The sequence below is a fragment of the Equus asinus genome, chromosome 14 (genome assembly GCF_041296235.1).
Source record: "Equus asinus isolate D_3611 breed Donkey chromosome 14, EquAss-T2T_v2, whole genome shotgun sequence".
Taxonomy (NCBI): domain Eukaryota; kingdom Metazoa; phylum Chordata; class Mammalia; order Perissodactyla; family Equidae; genus Equus; species Equus asinus.
In genome coordinates, this window is record NC_091803.1 from 47,358,446 (window position 1) to 47,369,554 (window position 11,109).

Sequence of the window (11,109 nt, forward strand, 5' to 3'; positions counted from 1 at the left end):
CCTCCAGACAAGGGAGCTCCACAGCCCAGGCCAAGCCCATGGGACATATGAAGAGCCAATGAGGGGATGAGGAGAGATGGTCACCCACCAAGGCAATGGATGGTCCAAAGCCAGGGACCGAGGTTAGCTCTCAGCACCCAAGAGGCACAGAGCACTGGGCATGTGGGGAGAAGGAAATCAGACAGGTCCTGCCCAAGAGGACCCATAGAGGTTGGAGACACAGCAGCAACTGCCCTGAGCAGAAGGCCAGGAGGAGAGAACGTGCGGGACAAGCCCTCACCCTTTCCTCATTTGGGTGCGTTGCCTAAGCTCCTTTTAGATTCCTCTCTTAAAAGTCCACTCCCTCCTGCCCAGTCAAGGACTCATAACAACAACCATTGTTGGAGTGCTCACTTGGGCCAGGCCCCCCACGAGTCCTCTTAATCTCCTCCTCACACCACTGCTTGATTCTCACTAACAGCTGAAGAAGCCCAGACTCAGACAGGCTGAGCCCTTGCCTGAGGACACTGGGGGAGATGGTGGCCAAGGCCAGACTCCACCCCAGGGCCAAGTCCTGAGCCTGCCCTCATCACCACAGCTCACTGGCCCCAACACCATGGAGATGCCAGAGGAGGGATGTCCCCTGCTGAGCTCTGGGCACCTTGGGCTCCTTCGTCTCTCCCCTTCCAGTTTCTGCCCCTTTCTTGTCTCTGGTTCTCTTAAATGTCCCCCATCTAATGGCCACGTGTACAGTTCAGGTCATCCAATGCACCTGCCCAGGGGCACCACATAGAAGGACAGACCACCCCCACTTGTCCTCTTGGGACCTGTGGGGAGCTAACCTGAGCCCACAGCCCCCTGGCACTCCTAGATGAGGGGAAGGGGCAGTGAGCCCTGGGAGGGTGGTGGGGTGAGGGGCAGCCTCCCCCCAAAGCCTGGGAGAGACTCCTCACAGGTGCTGTGATGTGGGGTGGGGGAGGGAGGGGGACCTTCAGAGGAGCCACCAGCCTGCTGAGCCCTCAGCACACAGCAGGGAAAGGGCACCGGGCAGAGGCAGACACAGGGCTGCGGGTGCCCTGGGCCACGCCTGAGCCTGGGAAAGCTCCTGTGTGGGCTTTGTTGCTCTTCCAGGTTCCTTCCTTCTGCCTCCCCAAGGAGGCTTCCTGGGAGGAGGGAAGGCTGGGGGAGCAGGTCTGTCTGGGAGTCCAGAGCTTCACTAGGGCCCAGGAGGCCCAGGTCTCCTTTATAACCACCGTGTGCCAGTCACGAGGCAATGGCTAGGACAGCCATGATGTTTGATACTACAGGAAAGTAAGAGAACAGGAAACGGGTGTAGAGAGAGGGAGACCCTGGTGGCATCTCCCTACAAGTGCACAGCTCCTTGGATGTCAGAAGGGGAATCTGAAGAGAGCTCATGTCATGGGTGACTGCACCTCAGCCCCAGCTGGCTGGGGGTTCCTGTTACAGACACTCGATATTTGTCCTAGGGAGACAGGAAAGCCTCATGTGAGGCCAGAGTCAGCCCAGGAGCCAAGGAGCAGGAGGGAGGAGGAAGGTCCTGGCAGGTGGGCAGCATGGCCCAGTCTTGTCTCCAGTCCTGTTTACCCGAGCTGAGACCTCAGGCACGCTGCGTGTCCAGCAGAGGATGAGAGCCCCCCACTGATTCCTTGCCGGGCCTTGTTGGAGGCATATAGGGCCAGCAGGGCCCAGCCCAGGAGCACCTGAGTCAACAGCCAAAAGACAAACAGGGCCAGCCCTGTGGCCACCCTGGGAGAGGGTGCCCAGGACACGGCGGGGCAGAACAGGACAGCCAACCAGGCCCAGCCAGGGCCCGAGGGGACACAGGAGCCAAGATGAGGACCCCCTGGCCCAACTCAGGCCCTGCTGTGGGGTGGGCATGAGGGTGGGAGTGAAATCCTCTCTTCCTGGAGCTGGTGACCCACGAGTGACCCAGGCAGACCTGAGTCTGTCCTCGGGAAGTCCGCCTCCTCATTGGGGGAGAGTCCAGTTTCTAAACAAGTGTACAAAAATTAAGAAACACTCAGGCCTGGCTTCTTCTCCAGGTTCTCTGGCAGGCTGGCCCGAGCCAGGCTGGGTGAGGGGGGAAGATCTGGGCGGGTGAATCTTCTAGGCCTCCTGCTGAGCAGGCAGGATGAGAGGGCTGTGATTCCTGCGGTGCCCTCTAGACAAAGCCATAGTGCAAGTAGCCTTGGCTCGCTTTGAGGACCATAGTCAGGAGCTGGCCTCCAGTGCAGCGTCATCCTGACAAGGCCCCTGTCCTCTGCAGTCCACCTAGGTAGGGGTTGACCATTGCTGGGAAGGGAAAGAGCATCTTGTTAAATACCAGATTGATGTGGTCCCAGCAATGAAACCGTTTAGAGCCTGCTGCTGAAAATGAGGGCAGAGCTGCCTGGGCCAGTCCTCAATAATATGGAACCCTGCTCCCAAAAAGATTGCTAATAACCTGCACAGTCTTGATCCTCCCTCACCACAAGTTCACGCAGTAGGGTCTGTTAAGGGTCCATTTACAGGGAAAGAAACCGAGGCTCAGAGCAGTGAGCAATGTGCACTGAAGGGCAGACTCAGAACGTACGTGAAGGATCCCCATTTTCTTCTGATCGTTTCTCAATCTTGGGGAATGGCAGTGAAGACCGTTCTAGCTACTTCCTGCTGTGAAAGGGCCAAGATCAGGATCAGAGGAATGAAACTGTTTTACCTTTATTTTAAAATATGTTTGGGTACCAGGAGGGGAGAGAACAATATGCTTTGCATGATAATATTTTAGTACTTTGATCGTGTACTTTGGAATAACATTTGAGTCTACATTTTATAATTATATAGATGGCCACAAAGATTAGCAAAACAGAGAGCCCAAATTTTAGTATCCACTCCATAACTGACTCCATTCCTTAGGGAATCTAGGAGAAGATTGTAAACCAATCAAGGTTCATGCCTAGAACCTCAGGTGAAATCTGATGTAACCAAATATCCTGTGTCTAACAGTCCAACAAGTAAGGTAAGAACCTGGGAGCCATTTATTATTTATCTTTAAGAAACTATCTTCTGAGCAGCAGCTTGCAGTCTTTCAGGGATTCACTTGACCATTCGGAGACATCCATGTCTAGATTATGAAGTCACCCAGGGTTTGGGTGAGCCCAATTGTGATGTACTTCTATGGCATGGTTCATGTTCTCTGCGGTATTTCTCATATGGTCCCATCCAGCAGAGATGAAGTCCAGGATAGGACCCTGTCTCCATGACAAAGATGGTACAGAGAAACATCTGACATTCAGTTCCATAATTTGAGTTCCCTCCAGGACTTTTGGTTTCTCTCCAGAATGTGGAAAGGGTCTCCCAAAGTTAGGCCTATTTTTCATAAGCAAGTAACCAGGTATTTAATAAGAAGCATTTCTAGAGAAACAAAAAGAAAGATAACGTTAATGGTTGGAGGAAATTATAAACCAATTTCTAAGCCCAGGGGACAGTCAGTCAAGAAGATATCAGGAAGTCAGGGTTAAAGCATCCCCTGCAGTTTAAAATGTCTCCAATGATGTCATCAGGCATCCAGGTAAACCATTTTAGTGGCTGCACAGCAACAGGCATGTAGGTTGCCCAAACATGGGCTTTCATGGTGCTCTCTCTTAGGTTGATATCAAGCTGTCCAGCTTCAGTTTGCAGGGCTTCAGGAAAAGGGTGGTTTTATTTCTCAATGATTCTAAGTGAAAAGGACAGAAAAAATTGAAAACGTTAACTTGGATATCTGTACAACATACTTGAGGAAACTAAAAGAATTCAGGATCCAGTCTAGTTTACAAACAGAAAACAAAAACCTGGAAAATAATTAACAAAACCAGAATCCAACATCCACAAATGCACATTATACTCTCTATTGAAATATACTTTTCTTCTCTAAAATCACCCTCATTTTTACCAAAGATAACCAAATGAAGACTCATTGGTTTTCAAAATAAGTCTAGTTTCAATAAATGTGGCCCAATTATTTACATAAGTACAGCAAGACTAGCGATTGACTTTATAGGCTCTTTTAAATCTGCTCTGTGGAACTTTTCCAAGGAATCTCAGATTGAACTTTAAAAGCCTCTTGAGGCCCGGAAAGCCAAGCCGAGGACTTGCCATTAGACTCTGCCTGAAATACCTACAGATTTGGGTGAATTCCTCTCTTGTGGAGGTCCCCAAAATATCCTGGATTTCTCTGACCTGCCAGAGAAGTGACCTTCCTTATTCACCTGGTAATGTCACAGGGAACCCTGGAAGCAAGGTCCCAGGCCAATATTTCCAAGTGGCTTTATTTGACAAAGTCCAATCTTTGTTCCTCAAAAACTGTCTGGTCATATATGCGTTTGCATGTCTTTCTCAATTTGATCTTCCAGTCAAAGCCTCCGTCACATCACCAGTGTCTCCACTTGTGTCCGGCTATAAGGAGAACAGATTCTTATTGAAGTTTTGCAAGTCACTATATTGCCATGAATATAAGACTTACTCATCAAGAGTTTTCAAATTCTGGAGTGATCAGATAGGGAGAAAAAGATAAATGATTCAATTCTGCTTACAAATTGTTGTAAGTCGTAGTTCTTTGAGAGAAAGAGAAAATGTTTTCCTTAAACACAAAAAAAAACATTAAAAAATCAGCAATATTTCAAACAAAAGTCATAAAAATTATCATCATCCTTATCAATTTATTCAGTCCCATGATATCAACTCTTGATCTTTTGTTAGCAGTTTCATGAGGCCATCAGGTTTTCATTTACAATTCTGTAATTTCTTACCCAGATCAGCTTCGTAATCTGAAAGTTTATCAGAAACCCATATTTTAGAGAAAGCGTCTGAGTCCTTTCTGTGAATCTCTCTGAAGATAAATATACTTGCAAAAACATCAGAGTAAAACAACAACTGACTGCAAATGACAAAACATTCAAAATTGGCAATTAACAAAGACAAGGCTATTTCTGTAACATAAAACAGGTTGAGATAATGACAAGAATTATAACTGACAACCAGGACAGATCAGAATTTTTGGAATGTTATATAATTTTTTTTAAAAAATCACTTACATTAATAACATTTACCTACACAATATAACCTAGGAAGGCTTATTATCGTTTAGTTGATAATGCTCCCCATGTAACTTAACATAGCAAATAAGTCTGATTAGTTTAATATCTTCCTTTTTATAGAAAGACAGAACAAATTCTGAGAGATACATTTCAGGCCTGATTAGAAATTCTCAAAGGTTTCTTTTTAGGTCTAAGGAAAGATTTTAATTTGGGGGGAAGCTTGTCAAAAATATCAAAAGTTTTAAAACATTTGGTCAAATAGGAAACAATGTTAATTATCCATTAATCAAGGTGACAACCGAAGATGTCAAAGGCAGAGGGTTCACACAGTCAAAAAAACCTTAATAGAGAGATCTCAGTCTTTTACACATGGGAAATTATTTTAGGAAAACATAGATGTTCTGTCTTTTAGGTAGACTTACTGAAAAATAAAGAAAAAGCTTTTATAACCTTTTTGTCAAAAACAAACCAAAGTTCAAGAAAATTATCTTTTTAAGAGAGGGAAAGCCAAATTCTAATTTTCACCAGCTTACTTTTGATATCGAAACTCATTCTTTTTCATCTCAGCCAACTTGCCCATGCACAAAACTCCTCAGGATTTTACTTCCACAAACCTTCTGTAACTTGCTTTTTGCATTCACAATTTGTCCCATGCCTTGTTTCCTTTCCTCTTTCCTAGTATGCTAGGACAAATTTATCTTTCTTAACAAAACAAACAACAATATCTCAATTCATTACACTTTCTTTACTAAAAACATAGACTTTACTTTCCTTGTATACAGACTTTCTAGAAATATGTGCTTTCTCATAGAAAGTTTCTCAGCACAAAACGTGTTGATCAACAAACTCCAGCATCTTTCAGTTTCTTTGAGATAAGAAAACAAAGGCAGACTAATACATGTTTAGTAACAATTTTTAATATTTTATCTTGTGTGGAAATGACCTAGACACTCAATAAATTTTTATCATTTAACTTAATTTAGCAAAACTCTGAAGTTTCAAGTTAACAAAAAGATTTTGGAAGCTATTTTTCAAGTGCATATATCATAAAAAATAACTACTGCACCCAAAACCTCTTAACTATTTTTATTCATCTAAATTATTTGTTTCCAGAAATTATGTTTAGATTACTCTCAAAAACTTCATGCGACGTTGCAGCGGCGAGCCGTCCTCTTAGGTTGTTTTACTTACGTACTCCGTAACACGTAACCATTATAAAAAGTTCCTCTGAGCACTTCTATCTTTTTCACATTTATTTAGTTTACTTGTTCCCTAATAATTATATTTAGATTGTGTACAAAACCCTCATCAGACAGAATCAGCTATTATTCTAACTTATTATTTTTTCCTGGACAAATTTTATAACAGAGATGATATATTTGCATCATATCCAATGTTAATCACTCTGAAAACATATTTATTTTAATCCAATCAACAAACTTAAACAAGCTCTTCATTTGCCAAAGATCATTTATATCACATTAAGTTAAAAGACATCTGGACTAGTTTCTACTACATTTGCAAGGAACTTATAAAACTGTTTACTCTAAACCAATTTAATAGAGCTCCTTGGAGGAAGACAAATACGTACAGAGACAGACAGGCACAGACAGAGATCTTTAAAGTTTAACCAGGTCTCAGGTACAAAATTCAGAAGAATAGTTGGGTCCAAATTATTTTTTCTGGCAGGTGGACCTGCTAAGATGGCCAAAAATATTTACTAGAGATTCATTTTGTTGTTGTTGTAAGGATCCTTTCTACAGCTGTTTTTGAAAGAACTTTGTCTTTTAGAAGTTTCTGTCTATTAAGCAAAGATAGCATCCCATCGTGAGAGGTTTTGAATCCTCTCTTATAGGGGTGACCCCTTAAGGTGACCTCGTCTAAAACAGAGGTTTCCCAGAATGACCATTAAAATTCCAGATTATCACAAAAGCTACTTATTTTCACTTGCTAAATTTTAGATCAGGAATTTCGGGGGGGTTGAAGTGGGGAAGCTCTGTGAGAGAGCAGCTTTGGTTTTGTTTCGATGTCAGGGCCACTGACACCCCCCAATCTGGCATGTTTGCTTATGTAATTATTTTCTTTTACAGAGGCAGTAGAGTATTCCTGATTTCCTTTAGAAGCCTCAACAAATTAAATTAGGCTTCACATTAGTTGTTTAACTTTATAGCTCCCTTTTTCTAATTGCATATGCAAATACACCAGTTTGGGTAAACTGAAATTGCCCGATTTTGGCCATTTTCTCTCTGGAGTCTAAAGAATATTGTGGCCATGTGGTGTGACAAAAGAAAACTATATTTTTCTTGGGCATGGGCTCATAGTGATGTCAGCCCTTTAGCCAAGAGACAGCCCAGAGGGCTTTTCTTGGGAACAGATTTAGTTCTCTCCATTTCGGAATTATAAACATACAGACACTCAGACACAGACAGGATCCCAAACAGAACTGATACTCAGATGGGATCCCACACGGAACAGACAGGTGCACCCGACAGATTCTGGGTAGTCCTATGCTATGTCTCTTGTTACTCAGCACCCAGACTCAGACGGGGCTATCCCTCAAGGATTTCCCCTTCAAGCAACAGGAAGTTCATGGCAGGCCTGACCAAGGCAACTTACCCTACTCCACATCGAGCCCATCCACTCGCCAGAAGTAAAAAGGAACAAACAAATCTAGAGCCTGTTTCCTTTCTTCAGTCACTGGGGAAGCATGGAAGGCAGTCGACAATCAGGAGAACTCAGGGGACAGTCCCTGGGAGAAAGAACATCCTGGCAGCCACTGGGAGAGTCCTGAGATTTCTCCTGGAGTCAACTAGCCACCGGCAGAGGCACATCTCATCCAGGTCGCCAGAAATTTGTAACTGAGCAAAAAGGGGCTCATTCTGCTCACCACAATCCCTTGCCAATCAATTGTAAACAGGGTTGGTGGTTGAGGAAGGAAAGTTGATACCATTAGCTAGCACAATCAGAAGATGGCAAGGCCAAGGGAAGAACCTCAATGGCACCCACCAGGGTCTGTGTCAGCACACCTGGACCAGGTCAGAACAATGGCCCCCACCAATGTCTCAGTCTCCAGAGAGGTCCCTCCTCTCACCAAGATGCCTCCAGAGCCCACCAGCTTCCTGGAAGTGACTGATTCTCTTTGAAGAAACGTGAAGTCACACCACGTTGTTATGCTTACTCTAGCTGTCCTGGGGTTGCTGACATGGGTCCCCGTGTCACTGAGTTGCAATAAAGCTCTCTGTGCTGGTGATGTGAGCAAATGCCTAATTCAGGAGCTTTGCCAGTGCCGACCCGGAGAAGGGAATTGTTCCTGCTGTAAGGAGTGCATGCTGTGTCTTGGAACCCTTTGGGATGAGTGCTGTGATTGCGTTGGTACGTGTAATCCTCGAAATTATAGTGACACACCTCCAACTTCAAAGAGCACGGTGGAGGAGCTTCATGAGCCCATCCCTTCTCTCTCCCGGGCTCTCACAGAAGGAGATACTCAGTTGAACTGGAACATCGTTTCCTTCCCTGTTGCAGAAGAACTTTCACATCATGAGAATCTGGTTTCATTTTCAGAAACAGTGAACCAGCCACACCACCAAACTGTGTCTGTTCCCAGCAATATGTTCACGCACCTTATTCCAGTGACAAAGAACACATGTGTATTGTGGTTTACTTTGATGACTGCGTGTCCATACATCGGTGTAAAATATTCTGCGAGTCCATGGGGGCAGCCAAATACCGCTGGTTCCATAACGCCTGCTGCGAGCGCATTGGTCCAGAGTGTATCGACTATGGTAGTAAGACTGTCAAATGTATGAACTGCACCTTCTAAAGAAGGAAATAAATGCCAATCAAAGCAATTTAGTTGAAAAAAAAAAGCATGAAAAGCTATTCATTGAGGTCTACTGGTTACACCAGAATGCTAGCAGGTTAAGAAGATGTAAAGCATTTGGACTGAATTACTTTTAAAGTATTACAAATCCAATAATGTGTTAAATTATGGCCATAACTGCTCTTTTTTTATTTTACTGCCGCTAACAATAAGCTGTTTCCTCTAAATACACGTACAACTGTGGTCATATGAGAAGCAAGTGCACAGAGAATTCCTTGAAAGATCTGAGATTTCTAATATAAAGCCTGATGTCATTAAAAAAAAAGAAGATGGCAGACTAGTGCCCTAGAGAACCGTCTTAAAATCGTACAGAATCTTGAGGCAGTCATACGGGGGAAATGGACAGGGAAGGAGGAGGTTTCAGGGTGTTGACCATCTGGTGTGACGAACATCAAGGAGCCACATTATCTCTTTCTTTTATCGTTCGTGATGGATACCAATGCAGAATTTTTCTTTCTGGAGGTCATCATGTTCCTGGGGAACACAGAGAACCAAGTTATCATCTTATCACAGCTGGGAGACATATGTAAAGAGTCAAGAGACCTAGCGGATCAAAAGCGAGAGGTACTTAATCATCTAGGCTACGTGCAGGCTAGAATGTCTTCACAGAGACCAGAGAGCCAGGGTCATATAGAGTTATAATACTGCTTCCTTTCCCTATGATGGCTTCCCTCACGCTAACTTAAGATCTAGCTGTTACAGGGCTTGTTGTCACAGCCAAAGCTGACCAATGCCCCAGGTAACAGACACGTGTGTCAGGGAGCCTCAGGGAACAGGAGCCTGGGCTTCCTGCCTCCCTCAAATGGGCACACTTATTTATAAAATAAAATGGGGATTTTATTTTTAACACCTGCACTAAGAGAATTTTAGTGGCATAAAGGTTAGACAAATTGTGTAGTTGGTTGTTCTGGCTTTCCAATAAAAGTATTGAGTTTCTCTGGGGAAGACTGGAGAAAAAGTGCTTAGCTTAGAGTATGGTGTCCATAATAATCCGAACAAATGACAGAGTAAATCGGGGCAGGGGTGGAGATTGGAGAGTTTCTGAAATGCAAAGCCGAATTGCCCCTCAACATGCTACTCCTGGCATGGCTGCAGCCACTCAAGGGTGAGCACAGAAGGGTGTCACCTGGGTCAGGGGCAGAAATGCTCCTTCCCTCCTGATCATCCCCCTCCCCCACACAGCAGGGTCTTCCCTCTGACTCCTGGGCCCGAAGAATCAGATAAGGTCTCGCAGAGGAGTCAGCTCCCCAACTTGGCCCCGAAGTCTCAGCCAGGCCAGACCTACCCCAAGACCCGATCCAGGGACACAGTTTCCAACCTCCAAGCCAGGCTGGGGCTTCTCCCAGACGGCTGCAGGGAGACCTCAGCCAGCTATCGGTGGGTTGGAGATGGAGGCCTTCTTGTGTGCTGTGCCTCACCTGCAGAGAGCAGAGAGGTCTCCCCAAGCCCCACACGCAGAGAGCAGGGAGACCAGGGGTGCCAGCCCTGACCCAACCCAGACAAACTAGCCCAGGGCTCGCTTCTCTTGGAGAGGGCCACATGGTTCCCCTCCTGGCAGAGTGAGGTCTGGGGCATGCCTACAGAGGGGATTATGGCCTTTTAAACGCTCAGTAAATCTCCACATGGGGAGCCCTGATCCCGAGGGACAAAGGGCCTGTGTTCAGTCTCCTGAGTAGGCTCAGGGCCAGCACTGGGCCAGGGTGGACGAGGGGGCGGGGTGGTTCATCCAGGATCGGGGCCTCCTATGCAGGTGTGCATGAGTGTATGCGTGTTATGGGGCGAAGGGAGTTGTGAAAGCTGCTGTGTGTAAGGAAAACTGGGCAGGTGTGTGTGTCTGAGGGTGCACACCTGAGTGGACATGTGGTGTACACATGCATTTTCAGCCCACGTGTGTACATGTGTATCCATTGTCAGTGTTCTTGTGTGTTCTATGAAAATGTGCCTCCTGTGTGCACGACGTGCATTGGGCACATCCCCTCCTCCCACCTGTCCAGGCTGGCAACCATCTTCTCCTCCAACTCCCACTAAGACGTGCTTCCTGAAGTCCTGGCACAGAGAGATTCTCCTTCTCAGTGCCAAACCCTGCCAGCCTGGAGCTGCAGAGAAAGAATCTGAATTGGCAGCAGTAGCCACACTCGTGCCCTGAGGCTGAGCTGGGACAGCAATATGGCCCCC

At 45.6% G+C, this 11,109-nt stretch overlaps 1 pseudogene; it reads left to right on the top strand.

The window, feature by feature from the left end:
• The first annotated feature begins 1,252 nt into the window (after positions 1-1,252).
• On the top strand, positions 1,253-9,721 carry LOC106825959 (twisted gastrulation protein homolog 1 pseudogene; annotated as a pseudogene).
• The last annotated feature ends 1,388 nt before the right edge of the window (positions 9,722-11,109 follow it).